At 46.1% G+C, this 21,508-nt stretch overlaps 1 protein-coding gene across 1 annotated transcript in view; it reads right to left on the bottom strand.

The window, feature by feature from the left end:
* LOC144806093 (uncharacterized) overlaps positions 1-21,508 on the bottom strand; it is a 62,689-nt gene that overhangs the window by 12,097 nt on the left and 29,084 nt on the right. The window contains exon 2 of the mRNA XM_078672529.1: positions 8,554-8,618. The gene's annotated coding sequence lies outside the window, so the exon portion shown is untranslated. The remainder of the gene's footprint in view (positions 1-8,553; positions 8,619-21,508) is intronic.

Here is a 21,508-nt window from a genome sequence, read left to right as displayed (position 1 = left end):
AGGCTGATGGGTTTCGGGCTTGTGCTTTATGAACGCTTCAGGACTTCGCGGAACGAATGTCACCCAAACATCGCACCATTTGAGGAGGCCATTGGGGTGAGAGTTGGTCACTTAAAATGGAGCGCCACGATAAAAGAACTGTTCGAAGAAGCACTGGGGTTACCAGCTTCTCAAAAGGCATGTCCTCTGTTTAGATAGCTGTCCAGAGGGCCAGAGACCTGGGTGGGGCCATCAATGTAAGCAATGGCCCGTAGCCACCATGGCTAACTTGTAACTCCTGGGTCAGTTTGCCTGTGTGGTGGCAGCACAGTAAAAATATACAAGTCACTATTCATAGTGCACCAACCAGGATTCAAATTTGCGACCCTCCAGTTTGAGACGAAGACATCAGAAATTATAACACTAAGCCCAGTGCCCCAGGCGATCTGAACGGCATCGGAGTTGAGCCCATTTACGTAATGCAGGCCACAGGCTGTGTGTCCAGCAGCTTCATACATGATCTCAAACTCCCAGGCGATCTGAATGGCATCGGAGTTGAGCCCATTTACGCAAATGCAGGCCACAGGCTGTGTGTCCAGCAGCTTCATACGAGATCTCAAACTCCCAGGCGATCTGAATGGCATCGGAGTTGAGCCCATTTACGTAAATGCAGGCCACAGGCTGTGTGTCCAGCAGCTTCATACGAGATCTCAAACTCCCAGGTGATCTGAACGGCATCGGAGTTGAGCCCATTTACGTAAATGCAGGCCACAGGCTGTGTGTCCAGCAGCTTCATACGAGATCTCAAACTCCCAGGCGATCTGAACCGCATCGGAGTTGAGCCCATTTACGTAAACGCAGGCCACAGGCTGTGTGTCCAGCAGCTTCATACGAGATCTCAAACTCCCAGGTGATCTGAACGGCATCGGAGTTGAGCCCATTTACGTAAATGCAGGCCACAGGCTGTGTGTCCAGCAGCTTCATACGAGATCTCAAACTCCCAGGCGATCTGAACGGCGTCGGAGTTGAGCCCATTTACGTAAATGCAGGCCACAGGCTGTGTGTCCAGCAGCTTCATACGAGATCTCAAACTCCCAGGCGATCTGAAGGGCATCGGAGTTGAGCCCATTTACGTAAACGCAGGCCACAGGCTGTGTGTCCAGCAGCTTCATACAAGATCTCAAACTCCCAGGCGATCTGAACGGCATCGGAGTTGAGCCCAATTTACGTAAATGCAGGCCACAGGCTGTGTGTCCAGCAGCTTCATAGGAGATCTCAAACTCCCAGGCGATCTGAACGGCATCGGAGTTGAGCCCATTTACGTAAACGCATGCCACAGGCTGTGTGTCCAGCAGCTTCATACGAGATCTCAAACTCCCAGGCGATCTGAACGGCATTGGAGTTGAGCCCATTTATGTAAACGCAGGCCACAGGCTGTGTGTCCAGCAGCTTCATACGAGATCTCAAACTCCCAGGCGATCTGAACGGCATCGGAGTTGAGCCCATTTACATAAACGCAGGCCACAGGCTGTGTGTCCAGCAGCTTCATACAAGATCTCAAACTCCCAGGCGATCTGAACGGCATCGGAGTTGAGCCCAGTTACGTAAACGCAGGCCACAGGCTGTGTGTCCAGCAGCTTCATGCGAGATCTCAAACTCCCAGGCGATCTGAACGGCATTGGAGTTGAGCCCATTTACGTAAATGCAGGCCACAGGCTGTGTGTCCAGCAGCTTCATAGATCTCAAACTCCCAGGCGATCTGAACGGCATCGGAGTTGAGCCCATTTACGTAAACGCAGGCCACAGGCTGTGTGTCCAGCAGCTTCATACGAGATCTCAAACTCCCAGGCGATCTGAACGGCATCGGAGTTGAGCCCATTTACGTAAATGCAGGCCACAGGCTGTGTGTCCAGCAGCTTCATACGAGATCTCAAACTCCCAGGTGATCTGAACGGCATCGGAGTTGAGCCCATTTACGTAAATGCAGGCCACAGGCTGTGTGTCCAGCAGCTTCATACGAGATCTCAAACTTCCAGGCGATCTGAACGGCATCGGAGTTGAGCCCATTTACGTAAATGCAGGCCACAGGCTGTGTGTCCAGCAGTTTCATACGAGATCTCAAACTCCTAGGCGATCTGAACGGCATCGGAGTTGAGCCCATTTACGTAAACGCAGGCCACAGGCTGTGTGTCCAGCAGCTTCATACGAGATCTCAAACTCCCTGACATACCAAGCCGCCTAAACATCTCCATCATAAAAGGCTACTCCAGGGAGTCAAAGGCCTTATCGGCATCAGCTGACTTCATGTCTGGGTTTACCCGATGCAGCACTGCGAATACCGTCCGTAGATGAACCGCTGTGGATTTATGTGGGACAAATCCCGACTGTACCGGGGAGACTATTTTCTCTAGTAGGAGGGATAGCCGAGTCACATCACCTCAGGCAGGAATTTATTATCACTGTTACGCAGTGGCAGAGGGCGATAAGAGGTACACTTACAGGGTCTTTCCAGGCTTAGGGGGCACCGATATGACTGCATCACTTATAGACGTGGATTGTAGGTGAGGTTTCAGGGGGCATCTCTAAGATGCCCTCTGTAGTGCATTTTGGGATTAAATTTGTTATATTGGTTTAAAAAAATACAGTGCAATGCATTGTTGAGTCCATGAAAACATGCATATGACAGACTTAAGTAACCACTGGGCATGAAGTTGCGCATACTCTGCAAGGGCTGTCAGGCCCCACGGATTTGACATTAAATCCCACACTGGCTTCAGTGTGGGTTTAATGTGCTGAGAAGTTTGATATCAAACTTGTCAGTCTTCAGTGTAGCCACCATGGTGCTGTGGAGTTTGTAATGACAATCTCCCAGCACCATATACTCTTAATGGCATCACTACACTTACAGTGCACAGGAATGGCTCTGGGTACTGTAGGGGCACAGGGCTCATGTACATGTGCCCACACCATTGGCATAGGGTACCCAGCTAGAGGGGTGGCTGATGTATGCCAGGGCAGTGGGTGTGTGGGCATGGCACACAGGGATGTGTGCCATGTCGACTCTTTGTTTAGTTTTTCACCAGGACACTCAGCCTGCAAAGGAAGTGTGTGTGTGTGTGTGTGTGTCAGGGTACATGGCCCCTAAGGGTGGCACAATAAGTGCTGCAGCCCTTAGGGGTATTCTCTGGTCACAATGCCCTGGGTACCTAGGGTACCATTTACATGGGGCTGACATGTGGCCAGGGATGCCAATTGGGTTTAGGCTTTAGTACAGTTTTTAGAGAAGGAACACAGGCCCTGGGCACCTGATTGGCAGGGACCCAGAGCACACCAAGGAAAAGTGCATCAGGTATCAGGTAAAAAGTGGGGGGGGGGGGGTACTGCAACAGAAACTCACTTTCTCACAGTCCGTAGATGAACTGCTGTGGATTTATGTGGGACAAATCCCGACTGTACAGTAGAGACTATATTCTCTAGTAGGAGGGATAGCCGAGTCACATCACCTCAGGCAGGAATTTATTATCACTGTTACGCAGTGGCAGAGGGCGATAAGAGGTACACTTACAGGGTCTTTCCAGGCTTAGGGGGCACCGATATGACTGCATCACTTATAGACGCCAGCGACACACCGCCCTTCAATGCCTCAGCATACACCTCCAGCAGGTATGCAGCTGGTATTTGTTTGTAAAACTCGACACCAGACCTTCAGATCCCGGTGCCTTTCCTCCTCCTAGGGCGTCTATAGCGGCAACAATCTGTGGCCCAGAGAGCGATGGCTTATGACGGGATATGAGAGCCAATTTATATAGCGCTGCACAGCTAGTTCAGGAAAGAAGTGTCCTGGCGCTAATATGAGCACATAAGTATCAAAATCCCACAGCCCCTGAACACAAGCAGAAAGGTTTTGATTTATTTCCTGAAAGAACTCATGTTTTCTTGGGTGCACAGGGCAGGTGGGACGGCATTCCATTCCAGGTACCTGCAGTCACCACAGGCAGAGAGCAGCCATCTATTCTGATTTTGCTAAACTTACGAGACTTTACTCAGAAAAGCATGGTGGGATCTCACCACTTGGCAAGCTGATGCCAGGGAAAATGAAAGGACAAATAAGAATGAACCCCTGATTGTAGAGTGTTTATGACATAAAGTGCTTTAAATTGACATCGTTTCAGGACAGGAAGCCGGTGCAATTTGACCAGTTTGATGGAGATCAACGTTGATTTTTTTATCCACAGAACCAACCCAGCTGCTGTTTTTGTAGCAGCTGCAATCTACGAAGGCGATACGTATAAAGAGATGTAGAAATTCCTTCTCGATAGAATCAGAGCCAGGTCCTTCCTAGATGAAGCAGGGATGAACGGAAGTGTTTTTCTGATAACTTTCAGCAGTCAGAAGCCTGTAGAGCAGGTGATTTTAAAGTATCCTTTTAAGGACAGATGGGAATCCACCCAAACTCCCAGGTTAATGACCCGATGGAATGGGTGGACAGAGATCCCAACGACACCGGCCGCCACCCTTGTGCCGCGAGGCTCCAGACCCAAATACCACTATTACCGTTTTTTTCAATGTTCAGCGTCAGGAATTTGAGCTCATCCAATCATCAACTTCCTGGCGGCAGCTCCTGAAATTACTGGGCCTTTTATCTGTATTTAATTCTAATCTAATGCTTTGTGTATATTCGAGTAGAGGTGATGTCGAATGACTTGATCAGGCTGGCCAAGTGGGCCATGTAAAGATTGAAAAGATTGTGGCTCAAAACAAGTCCCTGGGGGGCTCCTGTGGTGATCGTCTGAGGGGCTGAAGTTAGCTGATGCCACCCTTGGGTCAGATCTTTCAAAAAGGATAATAACCATTCAGGCACTTTACCCTAAGACCAACCATCCCCAATCTCTGTAGTAAAGTGGAGTGGGGGATGGTGTCAAAGGCTGCAGCCAGATCTAATCAGATCAGAGCCCCCACCTCCCCACCCCCTTACATAATGTCTCTAATATCCCACGTGGCTTTAGCCAGCACGGTCTCTGCAGAGAGCTCTGTGGGGGCCCTGGATGGACTTTGTGCAGAAGTGGGTGGGACTCAAGGTATTTGGTGAGCTGCTTGTTCACCCTGGCCTCAGTTACTTTGGTGAACATCAGGAGAAGAGAGACAGGCCGATCCTTAGAGTTAGAACTGCTGTGACCACTGGAGCAGACATCTGGAAGTAATGTTGGGTGAAACACTATGAATGGCTGCACGTTGAGGTGCGACGGACAGCAAGAACAAGAAGGCTGGACAGGGATGTGTCCCAGAGTAATTACCAGAGCCTGCGATGAACTCAAACATTCCACCCATCATTTCCCTTATTCCTAAATACGACAGGTGTGCATAGATGTGGGTACCGTGCTCGCTGCAGCGCTGAAATCAAGCTGCACCCTAGAGTCAGGGCCCAGATGCGGGTCCCTTGCTCGCTGCACCGCTGGAATCAAGCAACACCCTACAGTCAGGGCTCAGACGTGGTCCCAAGCACGCTGCACCGCTGGAATCAAGCTGCACCCTACAGTTAGGGCCCAGATGTGGGTCCCGTGCTCGCTACACCTCTGGAATAAAGTTGCACCCTACAGTCGAGGCCCAGATAGGCTAAAACCAGTCTTGGGTTGCTTCTGTTCCGGTTCAGAAAGGATCTGATTGGCTCTTCAGGCTGGAATGCTCCTATTGGAAGGAGTCTAAAGCTGATTTGCAAATGTCTGCTTCCTGTTTGAGGTGGCATTGTGGCCAAAAACCAGTTGATCTCCCACTCTGACTTGGCCTGGTTGGGACCAGGAGGTGAGCCGGAGTCTAGTGAGCACTAGCATGTGGGCAGGGCTTGTTATAGACCAGGATGTGAGCCGGAGTCTAGTGAGGGCCAGGACGTGAGCTGGGGCCTGGTGGGGGCCAGGACGTGAGCCAGCACCTTGTGAGGACCAGGACGTTAGTCGGCGCCTGGTGGACCAGGCCATGAGCCAGGGTCTTGTGAGGACCAGGATGTGAGCCAGGGTCTTGTGAGGACCAGGACGTGAGCTGGGGCCTGGTGGACCAGGACGTGAGCCAGAGCTTTGTGATGACCAGGACATGAGCCGAAGTATGTTGAGGACCAGGATGCTGAGCCGGGGGCCTGGTGGACCAGGATACTGAGCCAGCTCTCGCTCCCTTTGTGAGGTCAGACTAAACACCCGGTCCATCCTCTCTTGCAGGACCAGGCACGGGCCAGCACAGTGATCCAAGGACACCAGAGCCTGGGGCGCTGGACTTGCACCCCCAGTTTTTCATTGTATTTCTCCCTGAAACAGATAAAACTGTGTGACATCTCCTTGAGAGAGATCCACGTTATCTCTGATCTCACTGGACTCACAATCTGCAGAAAGAGGTTGAGAATGAAAGTCCTTGCACATTAACTGTTCTATTCTTCTCTGCCACGATGCCCAGAGAGGTACCAAATATTTCTGTAGAGTGATCCCCCGAATATTCATGCCTGTACTTTCATATAATACATAAGTGCATTCGGGGGTTGTAGTATCCGTTACTTCACTAAAGACAGTGGTTTAAAAAATAAACTCTATACTTGATGGAGATGTGTGCCTTTGTCAGGAGCCATCTGGGGCTAAATAATAACTCAGGGTACTTTTCAAAAACTCGGATTATGAGCTCTTAAAATAAAATTATATGTGTGAAAAGGAGTATCTCTGGGCGGTGAGAGCAGCGGCTGAGGCATTCCACACTCCTCCTACCCAGAGGACAAGCCAGGACAGGCCTCTCCTCCTAACCCAACATGGCAGGTTTCATAACAGCACAGGACAGGAATCACCTCCTTTGCATCACCCCACTAGGACAAGACAGACCTCTCCTCCTACCCGCGCAGGACAGGCTTCACCTCCTCTGCATTCCCCTGGACAGGCCTCAGCTCCTCTGCATCCCTGGACAGGGTCCGTCTCCTCTGCAACCCCTGGACAGGCCTCACTTCATCTTCACCCCCTGGACAAGCCTCACCTGCTCTGAATCCCTTGGACAGGACTCACCTCCACTGTAACCCCTGGACAGGCCTCACCTCCAATGTAACCCCTGGATAAGCCTCACCTCCTTTGCATCACCCCCACCAGGACAAGACAGGCCTCACCTCTTCTGCACCCCCCCACCCCCCAGACAGGCTTTACCTACTCTGTACACCCTGGACATGCTTCACCTCCTCTGCCCACTGGAAGGCCTCACTTCCTCTGCACCTCTCAGGACAGGCCCCACTTTCTCTGCACACCATCTGGACAGTCGTCACCTCATCTGCACCCCCTGGACAGGCATCACTTCATCTTCACCCCTGGACAGGCCCCACTTCCCCTGCACCCCCATGGACAGGCCTCAACTCCTCTGCACACCCTGGACAGGCCTCACCTCCACTGTAACCCATGGACAGGCCTCACCTCATTTGCACCCCTGGACAGGCCTCACCACCTCTGCACCCCCTGCACACACCTCACCTCCTCTGCACCCCCATGGACAGGCCTCACTTCCTCTGCACTCCTAGGACAGGCCCCAACTCCTCTGCACACCCTGGACAGGCCTCACCTCCTCTGCACCCCCTTGGACAGGCCTCACCTCCTCTGCACCCCCTTGACAGGCATCACTTCCTCTGCACCCCCTGGACAGGCATCACTTCATCTTCACCCCCTGGACAGGCCTCAACTCCTCTGCACACCCTGGACAGGCCTCACCTCCTCTCCACCCCTTGGACAGGCCTCCCCTCCTCCGCGCCCCCTTCACACACCTCATCTCCTCTGCACCCCCAAGGACAGGCCTCAACTCCTCTGCACCCCTGGACCGGCCTCAACTCCTCTGCACCCGCTTGGACAGGCCTCACCTCCTCTGCACCCGCTTGGACAGGCCTCACACCTCCACACCCCGGGAGAGGACTCACCTGCACTGTACACCAACCCAGAACAGGCCTCAACTCCTTTGTACTCCCCTGGACAGGCCTCACCTCCTCTGCACCCCTCCAGGATAGGCTGCACCCCGACTGCACCCCCGGCCCAGAGCAGGCCTCAACTCCACTGCACCTCCGGCCCAGGACAGGCCTCACCTCCTCAGCACAGTACAGGCCTCAACTCCTCTGCACCCCCTGGACAGGTGTCAGGGTGCAGGAAAAAGGAATCAAAGCTCTTCTTTGTTCCGCAGTATCTGCCATTGAACCGGCATTGCAAGGATCACCTGCTCGCAAAAGGTCGCGGGTGATTATAACGCGGAACCAGGCATTCTCCCCTGTACTACCAACAGGGAGGACAGCGGTGCAAGTTGCCGGCCTAGTCCTGCGCTCCTGGACACGGGCGTGAGGTCTAGACTAGCTGTGAAGTGCGCCGGTTTATTTTAGAACCGAGGCACTTCACCAACGGATTTTCAGAGATTAGTCATGTTCTTTCTGTAGTCTAGTTAGATAGAAATAGTGCAGTTTTATGCCAGGCTTAGGCGCAGATTTGAGTGCGTCGGTTAGTTAGTTCGGTAATTTAGAACTAGAGATAAATACCAATTTAAAGTAAATAGGAAAAAAGAAATATAAAGAGAAGAATTAATACTTACCCATTGAATACTTCAGTTCCTGATTTCTTCGATGCTTGGTTGACAGCGGAGGCTCCAGAAGGTTCCTAAGGGAGAAGTAAGAAGAATTCAGATAAGAAAGTAAGGCAGAGAGTGAATGAACGAATGAGTGAAAAAGAATAAATTAACTCACAGAGTTAAAGGGTGCTAAAATGTTGTTTATAATGCAGGTTACCAAAGAATAAAGTACTTATATTAGCCCCTTCGCTGCGGCGGCTATTCCGCCGCAGCGCTAAGGGGGAGGCGGGGCCGCGCGGCGCTCCCGTACTCGTGACGGAACCGCTCCGTCACGGCCCTTGGGTGAGCTGTGCTTGTGACGGAACGGTTCCATCACGGCCCGCCCGCTCTTTAGAACGTCAGTGGAGGCGCGGCGAGCGGGCCGTGACGGAACCGATCCGTCACCAGCACAGCCCACCCGAGGCTCGTGACGGAACGGTTCCATCACGAGCATGGGAGGGGTTAAAGAATAGAAGAGGAGCAAATGCCATAGGCACTCTGGGTAAGCACATATATATATATATATATATATATATATATATATTACCTACTGGCGGTCGCCAGTAGGTATATATAGTTAGGATTTTTTCTCTATGGGATTTTTGAAAATTCTATGTCTAATAACTTTGGCGTTTGTGGACGGGATTGGCTGAAATTTTCAGGAAAATGGAACATTTTGTTTCTGAGCAGCCCCTGACAATTTGGGGGGGTTTCATCAAGGGGGGGCCGAGAAAAAAGGGGGGTCCCAAAACGCATTTTTCCCATGTTAATTTCCATAGGGCGGTTGGCCTCACTTTTAGCTCGAACGGCTGAATGGATTTGCACGAAACTTGGCAAAATTGTAGGGACTGTTAGCCCGATGTGCCTTTGCTAGGTCTCAATATATGTGCTCCAGTGGATTTTGAGTAATTTAGGTTCAAAAAAAGATATATATCTGGGCGGAGCCTAACCACACATCTGATCTGATTGGCTGTCAGCACTTCATCCAAGAAGTGTTGGCAGCCATCTTGGGACCAATATACATGATAGCACCTCATTAAAAAGCATGGTAGTTAATAGAGGGTTTTAGGACTTTAGTTACATTATAAATCATTTGTTGATGGTACCATACTCGTTTTAGGAATTGTGGTGGGTTCTAAGGTGATTTTACCATGTGAAAAAACCTTCTGCTGTGATATCATGAAAATTGTTGGAAAGAAAACTAATATCTCATGATTTTCCCACAGTGGTTTGGAAGGGGATCTATAAGCTAAACTGAAAGCATATTTTCTGTAAATTCACATTATCTTTCTCAGTCATGTGAAAATGAAGTCTGACATTCTCAGTAAAACATGTACATCCAACAAGGACAGAGACTGTCAGTTGATTCCTTTGTGTTCTATTGCAGGTTCCCAGAGTGTTCCAAAGAACAACTAGAGCGCTAACAGTCCTACTTATTACAAAGGTATGGCACACCTGAAGCCATCTTGATTGGAATATACTGGTAACTCTTAAAACATTTAATTTAAAAAGGAACAACATGAGGGGGTTCATTTTGCCATAGAAATTATGATTAGTGCTGCAAAAAGAAAAATTAGGGCACATTTTGAGTGACTTCTCAAATCCTCTTCTATTTCATTAAAACATTCTGACATGCAGTCTCCCAAAATGGCCACCAGAGACAAAAGAGCCCAAATGTAGCCCAAATATCACCCAGATGTAGCCCAAGTATAGCCCAATGACAGAATGTCCCAGAGTGTTCTAAAGAACAACTAGAGCGTTAACAGTCCTACTTATTACAAAGGTATGGCACACCTGAAGCCATCTTGATTGGAATAAAGTGGTAACTCTTAAAACATTTAATTTAAAAAGAAACAACATGAGGGGGTATATTTTGCCATATGAATTATGATTAGTGCTGCAGAAAGAAAAATTAGGGCACATTTTGAGTGACTTCTCAAACCCTCTTCAATTTCATTAAAACATTCTGACATACAGTCTCCCAAGATGGCCACCAGAGACAAAAGAGCCTAAATGTAGCCCAAATATCACCCAGATGTACCCCAAGTATAGCCCAATGACAGAATGTCCCAGAGTGTTCTAAAGAACAACTAGAGCGCTAACAGTCTTACTTATGACAAAAGTATGGCACACCAGAAGCCATCTTGATTGGAATGAAGTGGTAAGTCTGAAAACACTCAATTTAAAAAGGAACAACATGAGGGGGTTAATTTTGCCATAGAAAGTATGATTAGTGCTTCAGAAAGAAAAATTAGGGATCATTTTGAGTGACTTCTCAAATCCTCTTCTATTTCATTAAAAAAATTCTGACATGCAGACTGAAACATGCACTTTGAATACCAGCAGCAGACGTCCCTGGTGAGCAGTAGCTTTACTACAGTGATCTAATGTGCAACTAGAGTGCTAATATTCAGAATTTATGGCAAATGTGTGACACATCTGAATGCCTTCTTGATGGAACCAAAGTAAACAAGCATTGAAAATGCAATAGATCTCGCCCTCGTTTAAGTTAAAGCCATTCTGTTTGTAATGAGGTGGCTTTTTAGCTTTGCTTTTATTAGTGTTTTTTCAACTTTCATGTAAATAACATGCATCTGTATGCATATAAGTATATGTATGCATGCATTTATGTTTGTATTTATATAGATATACAGATGATATATGTTTATATATGTATGTATATATATATATTCACTGAAAAAACCATAGGCTATAGACCATATATAGTTAGGAATTAGCATTTACAAAACCTTGAAAATTCACTGAAAAAACCATAGGTTATAGACCATATATAGTTAGGAATTAGCATTTACAAAACCTTGAAAATTCACTGAAAAAACCATAGGTTATAGACCATATATAGTTAGGAATTTGCATTTACAAAACTTTATTTTACTCACACAAAACCATTGAAATTCCATATATAGTTAGTTGCACTAACTATATATCGCGCACCCGCAATCCACTGCTGATGATGTCACATATTACATCATTCATGACATGGTCAGTGACATCACTGATGACATCACTGATGACATCTCAAATGACATCACTGATGACATCTCAAATGACATCACTGATGACATCTCAAATGACATCACTGATGACATCACTGATGACATCTCATTTGACATTACTGATCACATCACTGATGATATCATTCATGTGATAATACGATGAACCTCTTCAGACTCTAATATAACCTTAGATACAATCAGTGTAAACAGACACTCACAGACTGTCACTCATCCATGGAGTTACTCACACACCTAGTCAGTCATGCAAAGAATCAATCACACCTCCATTTCCTCAACTATACAGTTATACAAACTTTACTTATTCAAACATATACTAACACATATTTACTCTCTTATACAATCCCTGATACAAGTTCACAATGATCCATACAGCCACTCACACATTCACTGGCTCTTATGCACAGTTATTTATATATGTCAACTCTCACATGTACTGTGTTTTACATATGTACTTACTTTGACATGTAGCACTGAGATATCCATTCACTCACCAATACACTCATGCACACAGTCAACCGCCCATACAGCTGTTTCCACATGCACTTTTGAAACCATACATCTAGTGAATCAACTGCTCACACATCTATGCACAGAGTCATACACCTCCCAGCCACCCACACACACACTCAGTCTCCCATACAAATACTTGGGCAACCAATCAATAACCCATATAGTTACTCATATAGCTACTTATCAACACATGCAACAGTTTACAGAACAACAGACATAATGATGCACAAATTAAGACAGTTTAGTCACTAACCCATGCACTCAGTGAGACACATTTAAACACTCACTCATACAGTCAGTCATGCATCTACTAAATCCTTCATCCAGACACTTATACATCCACTCATTCTTCAATATGTAAGACATATTTTAATTTTACAGAAACATACAGTCACATGAGGTACGTAAAAGATACACACAGAAAAAAATTGCAAATGTGCAAGATGTAGAGTCACACACGGAAGAGATAAACACAGAAAAAACTGCAAACGTACAAGTTGCAAGTCACTCAAGGTCTACTGCACATACTAGTGATTAGAGTTATCTCTATATACATAGGGAAGGGATACGAATGGATTTACTCAAAGAGTCGCATAGGAATGGTAGAGTGTACAGGTCTACTACATATACTAGAGGTTAGAGTTATCTCTATATACATAAATATACAAATAGTAGATTTTCTCAGGTCTAGACCCAAAAAACCAGGAGAGCAGAAATCCATTAAGGAGGGGGGACGTAGTCACAGCACCAAGGGAGGGTGGGAGGGATACAAGGGAATGGAGAAAAGGCAAATCAGAGGATCGTCAAAGAGGAAACGAGGGACAAAGGGTTAAAGGACGAGGGAATGGACAAGATGGCCGGTCAGGGTCCAGAGAAAAGCGGCCGAGAACAGCAGAAAAATGGCGGGCAGGACAAAATTAAAGAAGTCCATGAGAGTGACCCAGTTAGTATGAATCAAAGTGCCAGAAGAAGTCCAGGGGGGTACACAGTCCAGAAATCAAATTAGTAATGGTGTGCTTTTCTGGTACAGCGATTTCCACTCATGCTTGAAGATAGAGAGGGAGTAAGAACGGCATAAAATGGAGTACAGCAGAAAGGAAGAAGTAGAGTGGAAGAGCAAGAAGGTCAGGTAGTCTCTTCTCTGTCCCATACCCCTTTCTCCCAGCTGGGTTCGCACGGCCACTAGTTAACTCTTCAGTTGGTGGCTGTGGGAAAACCAGTGGTGGAATTTGAAAAATCTCATTGTTCTGCTCCTGGGAGTGTCGGCACTGTGAGTAAACACAATCCTTGACAACAGGCCTCCCCTGCACCCCCTGGACAGGCCTCACCTCATCTGCACCCCCTAGGACAGGACTCACCTCCTCTGCACCCCATTGGACAGGCTCACCTCCTCTTCTCCCCCTGGAAATGCTCACCTCCTCTTCTCCCCAGGACAGGCCTCACCTCCTCTGCACCCCTGGACAGGCCTCGACAACTTTGGACCCCCTGGACAGGCCAAACCTCTGCACCCCATGGATATGCCTCACCTCCTCTGCACCCCAGGACAGGCCTCACCTCCTCTGCTCCCGCTGGAGAGGCATCTCCTCTGCACCCCTCAGGACAGACCTCACATCCTCTGCACCCCTGGACAGGCCTCTCCTCCTCTGCACCCCAGGACAGGCCTCACCACCTCTGCACCCCCTAGACAGGGTCACCTCCTCTGCCCTCAGGATAGGCCTCACGTCCTCTTCTACCCATGGACAGGCCTCAACTCCTCTGCACCCATGTACAGGCCTCTCCTCCTCTGCACCATAAGTGAGCAGTAATTGGGCCAAACCATACTCTAAACCGTAATAGGTAAACATTTGATGTTCTGATGGCGAGGAATCTTTGGTTTTTGTCTGACATGTATGGTTCAGGACACACTCTGGGCAGTGATCTGTATTTTCTTACAAAGCAGACATCCCTCACTGAAGGACGACTATTATGACAAATACTGGCCTCTCAAGATGGAATCATTGGGCCAGATGCATCAAAGGGTTTTGCCCATTCTGTGTCTATGGGAAAATGTGTTCATGCATATGGCCCATTGTGGTTAAGCTGCTGCCGAAGTCTAATTCTATCACAGCTCTGTGGTAAGTATTAGCGGTGAAACCTCGCGGCTCCAACCACAACCGTTTAGTTGGCACTGCCTTCTTTTCTGATACCTTGTTCATACTGATAACGCAGGATTCATCCAGCGGTGTATCATAAGCATATAAACACATTTCCATACACAGAATTCCTTACAGTTTGTACCAAGGAACAACAAAAGCCTGCTGGAACAGACAAGATTGATAAGAGTTTCCCTTCCTTAGCCCTGATACCAGCTAATCACGAGTATTGCCATTTCATATTTGAGCATTGCTACACGGCTTGTTCTCATATCAGTTGTGCCTCGCTAGCACAGGCAATGGAAATGGCTCTGGGATCTAATCAAGCCCTCCACGACTCTCACGTAGCACTCTCCTTTGGGTAGTTTTATCGCCCTTTTTGTGCCTCTGTAAAAAAAAATGAGGTCTTGTTCGTTGACGATCCTATAAACTCATCACCAAGTATCACTGTAAGTTTTGTTTGGGACTGCTGGTAAGACTGCAATACCTCAGTCATAAACCTGTCTACCCCGCCGCTTGCCTCACAGTGAGGTCAAGCTGGGGTACACCAATGAGTTTTCTATATGGCCATTATGTGTTGCAATGTCACAGTCATTGAAATGAGAATCCTTTACACCTTGTGAGATGATACTTTGCTGTAAGTTGAAATGAAATCTTCAGAACTGTCTCCTAAGAAAGGATTCCTCACACCCCTGCTCTTGCCTGATCTATTAGAAAAGCTAACCTTCACATTGCCGGAGAAAACAGAGCTGTACTTGAGATACACTCAAACATTTATGTCCATTTCTGACTTACGGCTGGATCACAGAAGTTTTGTAAATCCCAGCTTGGGTCTGAAATGCTTGTTACTGTATTTTATTGCTTTGCAATACCTTATGCAAAATGTATACTGTATATATATATGATACTGATTTTCCAGTACAGTGGACACCATGTCATTTTATAGAATTTTTTTCCTCAAGCGAAAGCTTCACTGTGTAAAGTCAATATTGTCATAGTCTGCACTACACATAAGAGGTACATTTTTTTGGAAGACCGTATAATTGATTTATGAAGTAGGCCAGGCAAATTGATTTATGTGCAGTGCTAGTAGATTTGTGTAGCTTATTGTCCCTTGGACAACTAGATTTGTAAAATATTTCCACATCCCAGATAGGGTCACACTCTATCTGCGTTGTGCATTTTGTTTCCTTAATTTTCCAGGCCACATATAGATCTGCATACATTGGTGACATATTCTAGAACTAACTTTTCACACAAAGCAATTGCAACACCCAACTGAACACACTGTAGCCAATATAATTAAATAACCAGGTTCTGATGGACATGGGGCAACCCCATTATTTTGTAAGGTAACTTTCTATAAGTGGCATTTTCAGAATTGTAATTTAAAATTCGACATCAACATGAGTTAGGATTTTAATTCAGGATTCCAGAGACACCAAACTTGAACCAAATATCTCTTACCATTAGGAAATTACACTTCTAAAATGTAACAAGGCAACTCCAATGTTATCCTTTGGGATGACAGGCTGCGCTGTAGTAAAAAACAAATGCAAGAGCTTTTCACTACCAGGACACGTAAAACCTAAAAGTACATGCCCAACTTTTTTAATACTGCACCCTGCTCTTGGGGCTATCCAGGGCCTTAGAACACCAAAGGAGGTCCCAGGGGAATTTTTAACGACCCTAACTGCTAAGCCCCCTAAATGATAATGAAACCAACAAAGAATAGCAGTGAGTCAAAAGGCCAACTAAATTATGTATCCAACAGAAAAAACAACCAGAGTGTTGAAAAACAAGGAAGAGCCGTCAATGTGAGCGAGTTCCCATCAGTCCACCATCGAGACCGCCCTTCATCATCTGGGATCTCTTACTCGTTTGGAGAACTGGTAGACCACAACAGACCAGCAGATTTTGATGACCAGGTCTAGGGTGTACCAGACACACTAACTCAGATGTGAACAGGGTGTGCCTAGTGGGGAACTGAATAGCAGTGCTAAAAAGTGTTGAAGTGAAAAAAGAAAAACAAAGAGAAAAGCTCTAAAATTGGATAGTGATAGGGGAAAAAACTTTTAATATGCACCCTTTCACTCCCAAATCAATAAAAACAGTGCAAGTAGTAGTATAGCAAATGACTACCGACAAGAATGTTAGGTCGACATGTTTCTGCAGTCACTGGAGCCACTCGGTCTCCTGCTGCTTCCTCAGGACCATTAGTGCTACCGCTATATGTTAAAAGGTAAAGGATATCACCTGATAAGTGCGATATGCATTCGTCTTCCCAACTTTAAATCCAGATGTTCAGCAGGGGAGATGTATGGATACATAAAAAAAGACCAAAATAAAGCACAGTCAGTGATTTTCCTAACGTGCATTGATTGTGATGTTTTCATCTCAATAGACAACATGCTGGTTATAAAAGACCAGCCTATCGTGGACAATAACAATTTGTCATATATGTTTGTTTTTCACTCACCCATTTGCTGGGAAGGAACAACCCCACCTCACCTGGCACCAGCTCAGGTAGTGGGTGCACCACTCTGCAGTAAAAATAGAAAGGTTTCGCTTTAAATATGGGGAAAGTATCCCTCACACTCCACATGTCACCGGTCCCTCGCACGCCCCATCCAGCGCTGTACTCTCTCACAATTTAAATCATGTTTTTACGTTTGCGAACCCCAGCGTTTGATAGTAAAGAATCGCTGGTTTCACTCGCTGTGTCACTGATTTAAATGTGACACATGAATCGATGTCTCTAATTACACTCGGGTGACGAAACAGCCAAAGGAATCGTCAGTGTCCTCCCCATTAAAGATTATCTCAAGGGAGTATGCTTGATTAATTACAAATGCGCAGCTGTGCCCCTTAGTACGCGGGAGCCTCTTACCTCTCCGTCGGTACACCGGTCGTCCCTCTGGATCTGTTTCGTGGGGAGGTGCCGCCACGGTGTACCGGCGGTCGCTATATTGTTTCTTGCTTCCGCGTTGGGCGTCAGCCGCGTGCGTGTGCTTGGCGTCATGACGCTTTGCGGTACTCGGGAAATGTAGTTCCCGTTTTACTTAGCTGAGACCCAGGAAAGGTACCAACGAAAAGAGTCACTTTCAGCAATTTTATTAAAGAATAACAAATATCATAGTGTTACATAATCCTATCTGAGGGTCGCAATCATAACAGAACTGGCGATCACGGTCCCTGGAAGTTATATTCCCCATTTGAAAAAAAGGCTGGCACCTAAATTGTTGCCGTCTACCAAAGGGGCTTTTATGATTTATCAAGGTGTGCTATTCCATGCTCTTATGCAGGGCATAGTATCCTGCTGAAACTAGCCTATACCTTATAAAAATCAATCGATCTAAAGAATTGGCCCACACGAAATATAATCTGAGTCAAGCAGACACGTTAGGTTAAACACCAGGTTAGGATGTAAACAGTGACATGGGTTCTCAGAGTGACATCCAGGGAATTTCTTCATTTAACCCTGATTTGTCTGTCTTAAGTCTAAAGACCCATTTTTGTTCCCGTTTGAAAAGAAATTTGGGAATGTCAGTGACTGCTGATGGAATCCACGGTTGGTCAAGTACTGTCCAAAACAGATCCGAGGGTTGATGTCCCACTTCTAAGAAATGATTAGTCAGTTTCGTCGCTTGTCTGCTGCATCTAATGGAACTTTTGTGCTCAGAGATTCGTACCTTAATTTTCCTCGTTGTCATCCCTAAATAGTTCATTTTGCAGGGACATGTAATTAAATAAATAAGATTAGAGCTGTTACAATTTGTGAATCTTCTGAGTTGCCATGGTCGGTCAGTGCCTATGTCGATAGTGTGTGTCCTAGTTGTTTGTGGACACGCCGCACAGTGGCCACAGGGATGATGTCCCATGCCGGCAGGCATATCCCACAAAGTACCAACTGCTCGTGGGATAGTTGTTTTGGGTCTGGTGTGTACAAGCTGATCCTTCAAATTCTGTCCTCTTTTAAAAGCAAACAAAGGAAGTGTCAACATAACAGTGCCCGTATTTAGAATCTTCCAGTGTTTCTTTACGATTTTTTAACACACGCGATTCTTTCTTGTTTAGGTTTTGGGGGTGTCAACTCCAAAAGGCTCTCCCTGTTATTATTGGAGGCCCTTTTCTTAGCATGTCGAATCAGGCGTCTCGGATATTTCTTGACCACCACATTTTTTTCAAGTACTTTTGAGTGTTCTTTGAATGCAGATTTCGTGAAGCAATTCCTCTGAATACGGAGGAATTGCCCAAAGGGCAAGTTATCCCTAAGGGCTTTCGGATGGAAACTTTCATAATTTAATAGGGAGTTCCTTGCCATTGTGTAGGAATGCAGGAAGCAGGTTTAAATTCAAGGAGCTTTATTCAGCAGCACAGCATCATGTAATCAGCTTCAAAGTCCAAGTACAACTGACTCAAGGATGCAGAATGTATCACCAGGAAAGTTCTGAGAACCAGAACACCATGAACAAGGTCTCATGCCATTAAAGGGGAAGTAATAAAAGGTAAGATGTATAATGCAGGATGTAACACATTGGCTTTCGGTACAACTCTGATTGTAATCCCCCTCCAGATGAAGAGATCAGTAAGTCTAGGAAAGGCAGTTGATGTTTGTCGAATTCTATGGTAAAGTTGAGAAAACGATTCCTACCATTCAACCATAGATGGAATTGGTGGAGCTCCTCAACAGCACCCCGCCACACTACCAGGATTTCGTCTATATACCTCTTCCACACTGGCAGACACCGAAGATGGGGGTTGGTGTCTGCGAGTATGTGGGCCTGCTCAAATTTGTGAACATACAGGTTAGCGAGACTAGGGCCTACCTTAGGGGTAACCTACATGTATTAACAGGTACTGGCATAGCCAATAGGTCTCACCAGCTTCAAAAGAGACCTTAAAATACACTTTCTCACTAAATATTGGGGAAATTAATTCCCTGCTCTCCTTTCTGACTACTTTCCCTCCTCCCTCCTCAGGCAACTCCGCCTACCTCTCGCACTCACACACCCCCCTCCTGACACCCCTCTCTCCTCCCTTACCAACCCATTCTTTTCTCAATCCCTCCACTGTTCGCTTTCCTATATTCTCTCACACCCTACCAAGTCTGCCGAGCCCTCCTTGGTATACAGTAAAATTGGTATCAATGAAGACATTCTTGTTCTTTTAATTGGTTTTTGTTTACCTTCTACTCACTCATCTCACTACGAACTCTAAATTTTTCTTTTTGCTCTGTCAGACCACCTTGTATAATTTGTTTCACTCATAACAATTGTTGCTTTCTTGTTTATAATCTTGCAAATGTAAAGCGCTCTGATACCCTCGGTGGAGCTAGCGCTATATAAAACCTTGAAAATAAACCTTTGGGACCTTATAAGTGATTAGCCAGAGCTATTGACTTTGGCAATGTTTTTAAGCTATGTTACCCAAGTAGACAGATATGCCTAAGTAGAAAAGAGCGACAAGAAGGGGGGGTTTGGCCCAGTAGGGAAGAGGGTAGGTAGGGCCTGTAAATACCAAAAATGCAATTTACCTATGCCTCTATGTACATGATTGTGACATTTAATGTAACTCAAAGAGAAAACCACACTGTTAGTTAACTCAGACAATTGATTTATGTCAATTATTTTTCGAACTCAGAAATTGTCAATAATTTGCAACAAGAGAAAAATACATAGTCAACTTTACATTGAAAACACAAAGCAAGAATTTTGCAAGGGAAAAAGCGTAATAAACAACGTGTAAATCATAATTGTAATTGTGTGCATTATAGTGAACATATCACCAAAAAATACATACACATTGTGAGCAGTGATTATAAAATTGTGTCAAAACAGTAAACAACAGACTTTCATAAGTTGCAATGAGATAATGAGCAAATGTTGGGGTTACGTCTTAATCAATGCCTGCCCAACCTCCTGTAACACTGTTTGTAGTAAGATTCACAGTTGTGTGGATACAGGAAAAGAACCCAATGTTAATTAGGACATGCCAGTGATTTTTGGCCAAAACAATGATACTACATGCCAACGCGTTTCGAATACCAATGGTTGAATCATCGGATTCTCATCAGGGCGTGGAGTTTATCCGTTGGTACTGTTTGGGGGGAAAAAGGACAAGGGATTGATTTTTTTTAAAATGAACTGTACAAATACAAAAAGGAGCTTTTTCCATGTAAATGCATCATCTGATGCAGCATACCTTATGCGACCAAATAATTAGGTTCGATTGGTTCTTTTTAGGAAATAGTCATCATATGCCAAGGGAGTCGACCTGCAATGTAGTGACATTGGCGTAGTAAGTATGTGTAAAATTCAGTACAGGCAGGCACTAAACCGTGTATACATTTATGAAAATTACCTCTGTTTCTGGAGCAGCCGCTCCGAGGTCGAGGCCGGGGGGACTAGTTCTCGGTTCAATAATGTTCCTTAAAAAATCTACAAACACAAGGGATTGTGTATTAGCGAGGAAAAGTGGTGTTTCTTGTGCCCCAGGAAAATGACAAAATTGGTGGATCTCTACCTTGTCTCCAAACATTTGGAAGGCGAAATGTATCATCACCGTGTTTCTGGAAAAAAACGGGACAGCGGGGAGCTGATCAATGCCCTGTCTAAAATTATGCACAACAGAGAAAACAATGCGGTTATGCGCCGTGCGCCGTCTTACCGTGAAATGCGACCCTCAGTACATCGGGTCACCCGTCTGCTTGAAGGGAAATTTTCAATTCAAAAAATGAATAAATCCTGTGAGAAGGGAGGGGAACCAAGCGGAATTAGTGCCCGGTTACACCGTGAAGAGCGCGCATATGTGTGCGCTAGTTGCAAAGTGGGTCTCACCTCAGATTGATGGATGACAGCTTTGTATATTTCAAGTTTGGAATGGACACAACAGCTCGCCGCCGCGAGTAGAAAGAACTAAGTTGTATCTGTTGGTCACATGATGTCAGGAGCCAACCAGAGCGTCGGGCCATCTCGCTAGGGATTGTGGGAGATGTAGTTTGTGGGGACATGAGTTAAAACATGATGAAAGGAGCCAACCAGAGCGTCGGACCATCTCGCTAGGGATTGTGGGAGATGTAGTTTATAGGGACATTGGTTAGAACAGATGAAAGAGAAGCCAATTATATTCTGGTGACTTCACTGAGTACATTTAGCCCGTTGTTAACAGTATTACATTTCATGATGAGATAGGCCTCCTTGCGAAGTAGTGCCGCCTCAATGTCCTGTACATACTGTTTGGGGTCCGCCCATGCGAGGA

Source organism: Lissotriton helveticus (genome assembly GCF_964261635.1).
Source record: "Lissotriton helveticus chromosome 1_1 unlocalized genomic scaffold, aLisHel1.1 SUPER_1_unloc_45, whole genome shotgun sequence".
NCBI classification, from domain to species: Eukaryota; Metazoa; Chordata; class Amphibia; order Caudata; family Salamandridae; genus Lissotriton; species Lissotriton helveticus.
The sequence above is the reverse complement of the archived record's forward strand: the minus strand, read 5'-3'. Positions and strand labels throughout refer to the sequence as shown.